This window comes from Ovis aries, chromosome 4 (genome assembly GCF_016772045.2).
Source record: "Ovis aries strain OAR_USU_Benz2616 breed Rambouillet chromosome 4, ARS-UI_Ramb_v3.0, whole genome shotgun sequence".
Classification (NCBI taxonomy): domain Eukaryota; kingdom Metazoa; phylum Chordata; class Mammalia; order Artiodactyla; family Bovidae; genus Ovis; species Ovis aries.
In genome coordinates this window covers 26644985-26658008 of record NC_056057.1, presented here as the reverse complement: position 1 = coordinate 26658008, position 13024 = coordinate 26644985, and the positions used below count along the sequence as shown (strand labels likewise).

The following is a 13024-nucleotide window of genomic DNA, read 5'->3' as shown; positions in this document are numbered from 1 at the left end:
AACATCTTAATTTACCTGCTTAAAAAATAACTGTAATATATCATGGAATTATATGTAACTTTGTATCTTCCCAGTCTCCTGTAAATGTGTTATCATACTTTCATAATCTAAAAAATGAAAGCAAAAAAAGAATTGTACCCATGCAGAGCAAATACTGAATGAGTGAATACTACTCATTGTTGCTATCACAGTTACTGATTGGTGTTGAATTTATGTCCCTGTTCCCATTTATATGCCCCTGTTGTCCCTCAGACTGAATTATATAAAACAACTTTCTCGCTAGTTCAGTTTATTTTTTTCAGAGTCATCAGCTCTCTTTGGCTTAAACACTGCCATCATCGTGTCATTTATGGCTTTTTATAATCTGGCCCAAGCATGCAGTTCTAAGAACGTCTCTCACAACTTTGCTGCTGGGCACAGCTGCTCCATGTAGCTGGTACACGTGCTCACTCATACTCTAACACATCTCTGAGTCTGACAAGTCATCAGGGCCCAGGTTTTGATCGTTACACTTTTGAACCTACCCTTTATCATGCCTACTTAGATCCTACTGACTTTGTTAGGACGGCTCTTTTCTCAGGAGAACCATCCCGAAACGATTCAAATTCTCTTTTTTCCCCTTCCAGTTTTATTAAGCCACAATTGACATACAGCACTGTATCAGTTTAAGGTACACAGCATAATGATTTGACTTGCATACATCATGAAATGATTACACTTTATCCTGTGACTCATTTAGTTTTGTAACTGGCAGTTTGTAGCTCTTAGCCTCCCTCATCTGTCTCACTCATCCTCCCACCTACTACCTGTCTGGCAGCCACCTGTTTGCCCTCTGTATCTGTGACTCTTTTTCTATTTTGTTAAGTCTGTTCATTGTTTTTTTAAAATTCCACATATTTATCTTTCTCTGTGTGACTTATTCACTTCACATAATACCCTATAGTTCCATCCATGTTGTCACAAATGGCAAATTTTTTCCTTTCTTATGGCTGATTCATATTCCACTGTGTGTGTGTATATATATGTGTGTGTGTGATAAATATATGTATATATGCATGTATGCATGTGTACATATACACAAACCATATCTTCTTTACTCATTTATCTATCAGTGAACCCTTCATTGCTGCCATATCTTGACTACTGTAAATAATCTACAATGAATACATGGTGCATATATCTTCTCAAATTTATGTTTTTGTTTTCTTCAGGAAATTACCCAGAAGTGGAATTGCTACATCGTATGGCAGTCCAACCAGTCCATTCTGAAGGAGATCAGCCCTGGGATTTCTTTGGAAGGAATGATGCTAAAGCTGAAACTCCAGTACTTCGGCCACCTCATGTGAAGAGTTGACTCACTGGAAAAGACTCTGATGCTGGGAGGGATTGGGGGCAGGAGGAGAAGGGGATGACAGAGGATGAGAAGGCTGGATGGCATCACCGACTCGATGGGAGTGAGTCTGAGTGAACTCCGGGAGTTGGTGATGGACAGGGAGGCCTGGCGTGCTGCAATTCATGGGGTCACATAGAGTCGGACACGACTGAGAGACTGAACTGAACTGAACTGATGGCAGTTCGACCTTAAATTCTGAAGAAGCTTCAGACTGTTTTCCACGGTGGGTATACCAATTTATATTCACATCAACACAGCACAATGGTTCCCTGTTGCCACATCCTCTCTACCATTTGTTGTCTTTTTGATAATAGCCTTTCTGACAGGGGTGAAGTGGTGCCTCATTGTGGGTTTTGATTTGCATTTCCCTGATGAACGATGTTGAACATCTTCTCATGTGTCTTTTGGCCATCTCTATATCTTCTTTAGAAAAATGTCTATTCAGATCTTCTGCTTATTTTTTTTTGGTGGGGGGAGGTCTTCCATGATAGCTCAGTTGGTAAAGAATCTGCCTGCAATGCAGGAGACCCTAGTTCAATTTCTGGTTAAGAAGATCCACTGGTGAAGGGATAGACTACCTACTCCAGTATTCTTGGGCTTCCCCTGTGGCTCAGCTGGTAAAGAATTCACCTGCAATGCGGGAGACCTGGGTTTGATCCAAAACTGCCAATTTTTGAAAACAAATTGTTCTTTTTTTATGTTGAGTTGTATAATTCTGTGTATATTTAGGACATTACCAGATTATCCTTTACAAGTATCTTCTCCCATGCAGTATGTGACCTTTTAACACTAGTATCTCTGACATCGCTATTTTACATCTTTTTGCTTCGCGTATCCCTTAACTATTTATTATGGATCTATTAGGTGATTTTTACTACTTTCATCTTTTAACCTTCCTACTAGCTTTACAAATGGTTCATCTACCACCTTTACTGTATATTTGCCTTCTATGAGATTTTTCCTTTTGTAATTCATATTTCTAATTGTGGTCTTTTCCACTTAGAGAAGTCCCCCTTAACACTTCTTATAATGCTGGTTTAGAGGCAAACTCTTTTAGGTTGTATTTGCCTATGAAATAATTTCTCTTTACCTCAAATCTGAATGATGGCCTTGCTAGGTATTTTGATGGTAGCTTTTTTCCTTTCACTGCTTTAAGTGTATTGTGCTAATACATGTGACTTGCAAAGTCTCTGCTGAAAAGTTAGCTGATAGTTTTGTGCAGGTTTCCTGTACAAAATGAGTTGCTTTTCCCTTGCTAATTTAAACTTTTTATCATCAAATTTTGCCATTTTAATTATAATGTGTCTTGGTATAGACCTTTTTTGGAGAAGGAAATTGCAACCCACTCCAGTGTTCTTGCCTGGAGAATCCCAGGGACGGAGGAGCCTGGTGGGCTGCGGTCTATGGGGTCGCACAGAGTCAGACACGACTGACGTGACTTAGCATAGACCTTTTTGGGTTGATCTTGTTTGGTATTCTCGGTGCTTTGTGGACCTGGACATCTATTTCTTTCCTAGGTTAGAAAAGTTTTCAGCTAGTATCACTTCAGAAAAGTTTTCTGTCTCTCTCTTTCTTCTGGGATTCCTATAATGCAAATGTTACAATGCTTGATATTGTCCCAGAGGCTTAAATGGTCCTTATCAAAAATTTTTTTTCTGTTCAGCTAGTGTGATTTCCACCACCCTGTCTTCCAGATCACTGATCCATTCCTCTATCATCAAGTCTTCTGCTGATTTCTTCTAGTGTATTTTTATTGTGTTCTTCAACTCTGTTTAGCTTTTCTTTAATTATAACTCTTTGTTAAACTTCTCAGTGTGTTCATCCCTTTTGCTTCCAAGTTTTTTGAGCATCTTTATGATTACTGCTTTGAACTCTTTACAGGTAAATTGCTTATCTCCACTTCACCTAATTCTTCTTCTGGGGTTGTAATCTTGTCCCATCATTTGGAAAGTATTTCTCTATTGTCTCAGTTAGCCTAGTTTGCTTTTTTTAATTTCTAAGTGTTTGGTGAATTGGTTACATTTCCTGCCCATGGGGAAAAAAATGGACTCTTGTAGATAACCTATGAGTCCCAGGGGCCCGCTCCCCTCTGATCTTCAGAGCTGTATACTCTACGTGTGTCCTATACACGGCTGTGCGGTTCTTCTGCTGACACCCTGACCACTGTGGGTAGTCAGGTAGGCTTATTTGGGTATCTCTACTTGGCTTAGCTTTTCTTCTAGAGTTTTATCTTGTCCCTTGCTTGGAACATACTCCTTTATCATCTCATTTTGCCAAATTCTCTGTGTTAATTTGTGTCTCCCGTGTAAGTCAGTTACTTCCCTTTCTGGGAGAAGAGGTCTTATGCAGCAGACATTCTGTGGGCTCAGTGACACTTTCTCCTCAGGGCACCACAGCTATATGAGCTAAGGCAGGGCTCCCCAACCTCTGGGATCTAATGCTTGATGATGTAAGATGGAGCTGAAGGAATAACAATAGAAATTAAGTGCACAATTAATGTAATGTGCTTGAATTATCCCGAAACACTCCCCCCTCAACCCTGGTCCATGGGAAAATTGTCTTCCATGAAACTGGCCCCTGGTGCCAAAAAGGTTGTGGACTGCTGATTGAGGGTGTCCTCTTTATGAGCTGAGCGGTCCACTCTGCTCTGGCAAGGCTGCCTACCGTGGATACACTGGTATGCAGTGCTGGCCCCTGGCCTAGTTAGTTGGCTTTCAGGCCCCACCCTCTGTGGAGGCTGGCCACTAGGGTTTAGGACTACACCCTGAGGTGGCTGGTTGCAGCTCCTGGGACTGGTATCAGCCTTCTGATAGGAGGGGTTATGATGCCAGGGCTGGGATTGGCTCTCCAGCGGGTAGGACCAGGTCCTGGGCCTCTTGGTAGGTGGGACTGGGTCCCCATGAGGCTGGCTACTTGGCCTGAGGAGCCCTAGAACTGGTGCTAACTAGGCGGTTGACAGGTAAGCCCATGGCATTAAAAGGCTGGAGGGAAGATGCCAAGAAATTACTTTAGCATATATGTGCATCTGTTATGCATGCCATAAACAGCTCTAGATGTCAATGCTCTGCAAGTTGTATTGAATGAGACATGATTTATTATTTCTGAATAAAGTTTTGTTTTAGTTTTCTGGATTTCTTTGAAAACAATTTCTCCTTTAAAGATATCAAGGATGGCAAAATGAAAGCTATTACTGTAACCCACATTTGGAATAATATCAAAATGACAAACAACAAAAAGAGCTATGGGAGTAATTATTATATATCTGCTTTTCCTTGTGGAAAATTCTTTAAGAGATGGGAGTACCAAACCACCTTACTCGTCTCCTGAGTTTCTTGTCTCCTGAGAAACTTGTTATGTAGATCAAGGAGCAACAGTTAGAACTGGACATGGAACAACAGACTGGTTCAAAATTAGGAAAGGAGTACAACAAGGCTGTATATTGTCAACCTGCTTATTTAACTCATATTCAGAGTACATCAGGTAAAATGCCAGGCTGGATGAATCAAAAGCTGGAATCAAGACTGCCAGGAAAAATAACAACCTCAGATATACAGATGATATGATCTAACGGCAGAAAGTGAAGAGGAGCTAAAGAACGTCCTGATGAGGGTGAAAGAGGAAAATGAAAAAGCTGGCTTAAAACTCAACACTAAAAAAAACTAAAATCATGCCTCTGGTCCCATCACTTCATGGCAAATAGAAGGGGAAAAAGTAGAAGCAGTGAGAGATTTTATTTTCCTGGGCTCCAAAATCACTGCATATGGTGAGAGCAGCCATGAAATTAGAAGATGCTTGCTCCTTGGAAGAAAAGCAATGGACAAACCTAAATAGCATATTAGAAAGCTGAGACATCACTTTGTTGACAAAGGTCCATATAGTCAAAGTTATTGCTTTTCCAATACTCATGTACAGATGTAACAGTTGGAACATAAAGAAAGCTGAGCACCTAAAAACTGATGCTTTTGAACTGGTGCTGGATAAGACTCTTGAGAGTCCCTTGGACAGCAAGGAGATCAAACCAGTCAATCCTAAAGTAAATCTACCCTGAATATTCATTAGAAATACTGTTACTAAAACTGAAGCTCCAATCTTTGGCCACATGATATGAAGAGCCAACTCACTGGAAAAGACCCTGATGTTGAGAAAGATTGAGGGCAGGAGCAGGTGATGGGGGAGGAGAGGATGGAAGAGGATAAGATGGTTGTATAGCATCACCGACTCAATGGACATGAATTTGAGCAAACTCCAGGAGACAGTGGAGGACAGAGGAGTCTGATGTGCTGTAGTCCACAGGGTCACAAAGAGCTGGACATGACTTCGCAACTGAACAATAACAACATAAACAATTTTTAAAATATTAACTTCTCATTTTCTAATTTGAAAATTGTTAAGCAGGTAAGGGTGTGTGTGTGTGTGTGTGTGTGTGTGTGTGTGTGTGTGTGTGTGTGTGTGTGTGTGTGTGTGTGTGTGTGTGTGTGTGTGTGTGTGTGTGTGTGTGTGTGTGTAGAACTTGGCATTTCTAGAGAAAAAGAAAGGTGCTAGGCAGACAATATATAACAAGATAAATCCACTTCTGACCAACCCCACTGCTTTCATTATCTCTCTACCCACTCCAGAAAGGAAGCCCTAAGTGTTGAGCATTCTCTATATTACCTCTCAAACAGCAAGAGCTGACCACAACTCAAATTTTTTCCAGCTAGCCTATTGGGAGATTTTATCCTTAGTGACATACAATGTAAGAAAAAAAAAGAATATAGGGTTTATCCTAAAATAAACTCTTCTGAAAAAATTATATTTTCAAATACTTATATAACTATAAAAAGCAACTTATGGACAAAACTCTTGACAACACAGCACTATAATAAATTTTAAAATGTGTATTATTTTCCCATTCTAGCCTTTAGTTTCTTTTCTCAGAAGAGATAGCTTAGCGGTTTCCCATGCACTCTTTCAGAAATAGTGCATGGATACATCGTGGAGAAAAGGATATAAGTGACTTCACATGAATTCATATATGTGTGTATGTTTGTAAGTAGGCATGTATATGAGTGTGTGTGTGTATATATATATTCCTATGTTTACCTAAGTGGTATCCTAGCATTCATATAAAAGTTTACTGTTAAGTGAATAAATCATTATTAATTTTACCCACATTGGTTAGGTATCTAGGTCACTTTTCCTATAGCAAAAGTATTGCAATGAACATTGACATCTGTGTGCCTTTGCCAACATATTATATAATAAATTCCTAGATGTAAAATTTCTGGCTCAAAATTATTTTTCAATGTTTTATTATGAAATTGTCCCCCGCTACTGTGTCTCACCACTTGTACTCCAACTAACCAAGTATAAGGATGCTAATTTCCAAACACTCATCTATACACCATACTATCAGCTTTGCTCTCTTCAGCAACCACTGGAATATATTTGATAATTATGTGGCTCTATGTTTTCACCCTTGTTAGCACCATAACCAGTGATACCCTCTCAGGTGTATAATAACTACTTATGCAGTGCAGAGTTTCCCCTCTTATGAATGCTAACTTTTTCTCACACTTAAAAGGTGAAAAATTTGTCACATTCTCCTGTGTGTTATCCTCAGCTTTAAGGAACAGAGAAAAAGAACTTGGCTTAGACTGGAGACTACGGCATAGATCAATAATTTATGTTAATACCACACAACTCCTAAATCAAAATAGGAAAATGGTTCTTAAGTGAACCCTTTGCCTTTTAGAATTAATTAGTCCTCCAAGCCAGGGAACAATAATTTAAAGTGGCAGTCTTGTAATGTGATCACATTTTTAAAAAAACCTTAGTGAGCTTTGTCTTTTAGATGTGACTTGGGGAAAAAATTAAATTTCCTGATTTCAAATAGCCAACTGCTATTATATACTTTGTCATTTCAAAGAGCATCTGTCATCACACAAAGACAAATACATTTCTCAAAAACACATCTGGTATTTTTTTTTAAACAAGCCTCAGGCCAGCTCCATGCAATAAACAAAAACTGTGCTATAGATAGAGTGGCATTTAATGTTGCTTTTCATTTAACCAGTGAATGTGGAATGTTTGCATTAAATTAAGTATCAAAAAATCAGCTCTCTCTAAGGCCTTGGAGAAACTTAGAGGGTCTTTTTTTTTAATGTATATTTCTCCATATAATAATAAATAATGATGAAATAAATTGTAGTTATATTCATTCTCTGGAGAATAAATTGCTTGTTGGGATAACATTTGTTAGAGGTTGAGGGCTTAATGCTTGGTGAATAGTATTTTTCTTCTCTGATGGTTCATGTTAAATCTAATTTCCTTGAGAAAGTTCCTGATCTGATGGCTATCAATATTGACTCAGAACAAGCTCTAACAGTTTTTGTCATTTAATGCACGCTTTTAAAAAATCAACATATGGGGACATTTCAGAGAAGTATGCTAATTCAGAGGAATATTTTTACAATTCAAGGCAGAGGCCAGGAGCTAACTTTTTTTTTTCCTACTAAAGTTCTTCAAGTCCCCAGCAGGGTAGAAAATCTATAAGTATTCATCATACAGTCCTAGCTCGCTCAGAACTGATGGATAGAAGTTTAACATACTGGCTGGTATCTGAGATTAAGAGAAACACTGATCATTAGTGTTGAAATGTGTACCTCTCTCCAAAACTGAAAAATGGAGCGGTGTTGTCAATTTAACCAAATATTTAAGGTAGATGAACCTCAGGGAAAGTAGAGGTTCAAACAGCGCCAGAGAGGCCTGGGGGTGGGGAGAGCAGTCAGTGCTTGGCCTTGCTGTGCCAGTTTCAAAGTGCAGAGTTCCATCGGGTACGTTTAGCATGATCTGTGCAAAGTCATGCAAACGTCCTGATAGTATAATATGATCCTGTGCATGCAATTAGTTCACATGATTTCTTTTCTATGTGCTATGCCTCAACAGAAAGTCATCTATGCATCGAAGAAAAAGAATCGCTGAATGTAGAAACAATTAGAAATAACAAGAATAAATCTCCGTGAGAAGTGGGAAAGGTTGCGTCTAGCTTCCCTAGAAAAGTCATCATAATTTCCTGCTGTGGAGGTGGGAAGTTAGACTCCAACTGTTCAAAAAAATCTCTGTAGAGACTCCACCATCCCACCCCGATTCCAGTTAAGATTTTCTGCATCCTCTTGTCTTATTGGAATATACATTTGCTGATCACTGTCAGTGTTCTGATCTACACATGCCAGAGTCATCTAAAGGCTTTCCCATCTATCACACAGTCCCATACTTCCTTTCACTGACACTATTCAGTTTTAGGAGCATAGAATTGCTCTGTTTCTCCAGTTTGCCACTTTTCATACAGAAAGCAGTCGTCCAAGCTCCTTGAAGAGCAGTGGTGCTGAGCTGGGGAAGTGGAGGGATTTCTAGCCCCAGCAGTTCTCCGCTGGAGTCTGCAGTAGCTCAGCCTGGAGAAGTTTCCCTTTTGAATTGTCCTGGAGAATGAGACAGTAGTTGGGGAAGGGTGTCTGCTGCTCTTCCTACTTTCGGGGCCTGACAGGAGCCCATGAAGACCACCGGCTCGCCCACGCGCAAGGGAGCCACCCCGTCACTCCCCCCCTCCCCCTGGCTTCTCTGCTGATCGGGAGCTGAGCTGAGCGCCGGCCTCACTGGGTTGCCCCCGACATGCTTAGAACTTAGTGGATGATCTTCATCCCCCTGCATCCATCACTGCAGCCCAACCCCGAACACGGTTCCAGCAGCCGAAAGCAGCAGAAACCCCTCCAGCTCTTCAAAGAGACACCCAATATTCTATTTTCCTTCTATAATTCTTCCTGGTATAACTGTATTTAATCTATTTTTTTCCATTCCATCCTGATTAAAGTATCCTAAGATGTGCCCTAAAGGGTTTCACTGGTTTTCTTTTCCTTCTTGGCGTTTCTTCAATCTTATAGCACAGTGTGCGTTTGGGAAGCTTTGTATCCAGAACACTAAGATCTCATTTTCCACTTCTTCAAGCACAAGCAGATGTCCTTTTGCATTAAAGTTCCATTACAGTCTAGACCTTCAGAGCATAAGCTAGAAAATCACCTAAATCTAAAACAGCAAACCAAATACCTCTGACCCAATTGCTAAAAAATATTCACCCCCAGGTAGGAGTCAGCTAACTGAATCATGGAACTACCAGGTATTACACCCTGATGATAATTCAGAACTAAACAGAGATACAAACAACTTATGCCTTGAATGATAAAATATTAGTATTATTATTTCTGTGCAGTTCTTTTCCCACATGGAAGAGTATAAAAACTTAGTTTCTTTGAAGAGATTAGGCAAAGAATTTCCCTGGTGGCTCAGACAGTAAAGAATCCACCTACAATGTAGGAGAACTTTTTGGATCCCTGGGTTGGGAAGATCCCCTGGAGGAGACCATGGCAACCCACTCCAGTTTTCTTGCCTGGAAAATTCCCAGAAGAGCCTGGCAGGCTACAGTTCCTGGGGTTGCAAAGAGTTGGACATGACTGAGCGACTAAGCACAGCAGGCAAATAACTTTTTTGTAATTAAAAATTGATATTTTTAATAATGTCTGGGATTGCACAAGACATAAAGCTATGAGCTGACAAGTGCTAAATGACCCATTTGACCCAAAGTGCCTTCCAAGGGACTTCCATGCTGGGCCTGAAACACTTGGTCCTCTGTCAAAATAACTGGCTGAGACCCAGGCCAAACCCTGGTCTTCACCGCGGTTCAGTTATGGAAAACAAACACTTGTAAAGCCATTACTACCTGTTGAGCACTATTTTCAGAAGCTAACAGACCAGCAGAAGAAAAACTTTAGAACAATTAGCAGTAGTTTCAAGCTCTTAAAATGTAAAAACAGCGCCAGCAGGATCATTACAGTTCTCCACGGCCCCTGAAACTTGGGAAGGAAGAGAATCAAGTCTCACAGCAGAGATGATGCTTCAGTGGACCTTGATGAGTGAGTAGAATTTTTTCTGGGAAAGAAAGAAGGAAGGAAGGAAGCACAACATGATCAAACTAGAGAAGCAAGAAAGGTATGACATGTTCTGCGAAAAAGTTCCATGAAAAAAATCTTGAGAAACTGAACCTTTGATACAGTTAAAAGTAGGCCTGAAAATGGAGCTAAAGCAGTAGGATGTGACCAGCTCACGAAGATCCTTACCAGTCCAAGGAGTTTGAGCTCTTTCTTATGGGGAATGGGAAATGCCTCAGAGGTATCAAGTGGCATCTAAGGCCTGAATTTCAGAAAGTTCTTAAAAAAACAGAAAATGAAGAAGCAGAAGAAGACTGGAGTTTAGAGATAGTTGGCTCACCTGCAATGCAGACGATGTGCATTCGATCCCTGGGTCAGAAAGATCCCCTGGAGGAGGAAATGGCAACTGACTCCAGTTTTCTTGCCTAGGAAATCCCATGGACAGAGGAACCTAGTGGGCTATAGTCCATGGGGTCGCACCCTCAGACATGACTGAGTAACTGAGCATGCACACACGCATGCACATTAGAGAAAGAAGGCTACTTAATAGCACACTGTTTTAACAGGATCGGGTGCTCTAAGCTCTCGGGGGGGTGTGTGTGTGTGTGTGTGTGTGTGTTAGTCACTCCTTCATGTCCGCCTCTTTGCAACCCCATGGACTGTAGCCCACCAGGCTCCTCTGTCATGAGATTTTCCAGGCAAGGGTACTGGAGTGGGTTGTCATTTCCTTCTCCAGGGGATCTTCCCAACCCAGGGATTGAACCCAGGTCTCCTGCACTACAGGCAGATCCTTTACCAACTGAGCTACAAGGGAAGGCCCTCTCAGAGGATAGAAAAGAGCAATTTGAGCTGACAATATGGGACAGAGACTCCTCAGTTTTGAAGTGAGAGAGAAAGGGCAGCTTACAACAAATCTTAAGCCAAGGGTGAAGCTGAAGAGATGCATGGTCAGGCTAGTAGCAGCTAATAAGTTGATTAAAAACAATTCAGACAGGAGAAAGTTTGCCAAGGAGTCCACTTTTATGACTTAAACTTTATTGCTTTGATTTCCTAAGCTTAGAGAAATCAAATTTTGCTATTGCACCTGGATTAGCATTAGTTCTAAGTTTAGGAAGGAGGAGAGGAAGCATTTACTGTTCCTGAAATAGAAAATATACAAGTATGGTTTTCAGACAGAAACGCTATGATATGCTATGGTATGGCTGCTGGTATTAATTAGATTAATCTTCCTGCTGAAAATCACTATATAGACTACAAACTATATAAACTACAAACACCGGTAGTGTGAAGTTATCACAGAACAATTACGGCAGCCAGAAGGTGAAGAGCCAAGATTGAGAGGTAAAAGGAACCCCAAAGAGGTCAGCCTGAAATCTCTGCCCCTATTGGCCTTAAAGCATGTGCTATTTCTTCATTTAACCTCCAATCAAAATAAATAAATTTACATTTAAAAAAATAAAATCACCATGTAAGACAGACCAAGGAAGAGCTCATGGAGCTACACTAACACACCCAAGGGAAGAAGCTCAGGAAGGACCAATGAAATATTTCACTCCTGAGGTCATGTAGTCCTGTGAATAGGATAATCAGAAACAGTAGATGTTCCTTTATAAAGCAAATCATCTCTCAAGCAAAACCAGATTATTGGGCCCTGAAAAAAATTGCAAACATAAGCTAGGATTGTCAGTAGATTCTGAGCTACTCTGTAAACCATAGCATATTTTTATCCCTTTGAGTGATTCCTCCCTGGTAATAAATGTGAAATATTTGGAAAAGAGCACTCTTTGAAGTTGAAGCCAATCTCATTGATCTTCTCTCAGAAATGGACTTGCTACACAAACAGCTTTCTCAACTCCAAGGAAATCCCCAGTAAAGCAAACACTTTACCTTGTTAAAAGAATTTTTCAGGTCCTGATAATTAACATCTCTTCACATTTACATGAAAGACTTTTACAGAAAATCAGTTACTTCTCTTCTGCAAGTTTAAATTCAGGTTCAGATGTAGTTCAGGCAAATAAAATTATGTAAACAAGTCATAAAATAATCTAATTTCCTCATGTCATCCCCATGATGTAAACTTATCAAAATGAGACTAGGACAAGGTTGAAGAAAGTAGACTCATCATATTGAGTTAGAAAAGTCTTTCTAGATATATTCAAGACAAACTATGGGAGCAATACTGAAACTTCATCTACAGTCAAACAGTTGCATAGTGAATTTAATTCCCTACATGTTTCTATTTGTCTTAATAACAAAAAAGGATTTACATTTCAATAACCAGTAAAACCCCAACATAACATTAAGGTTAGCAGATATTTGGTCCTGTTTGAAATTTACGTAAGACATTCAGTCCACTGAAAAGGTTCTTGAAATCTGGCCTGTCACAAACGTCCATGAACACATTTAGTCCATGCTGAATGGTTTCGGACATGACCAAATATCAAGGTCCTTTTCACATGCATCAGACATCTTAAAACATTTTGGACAGGACCAAATTCTGGTAAGGCAAAAGAGCAATAGGTGTAAACAGAAAAGAGAAAAAAAAACCTTAAAAGATAGTGATATAAAACAGAGTCAGATCTAAAGATAAAAGCAACAGAGCAACTTGTTACACAGCACTCTTTCCACAAATAGAATGGGGCCACTCGTTAGCTTTTAACTTTCCAGCAGC

General features: G+C 40.0%; 1 long non-coding RNA gene across 2 annotated transcripts in view; it reads right to left on the bottom strand.

Moving 5' to 3' along the window:
- The window catches only part of LOC121819390 (uncharacterized), a 242430-nt gene that overhangs the window by 16842 nt on the left and 212564 nt on the right, over nt 1-13024 (bottom strand). The window lies entirely within an intron of this gene.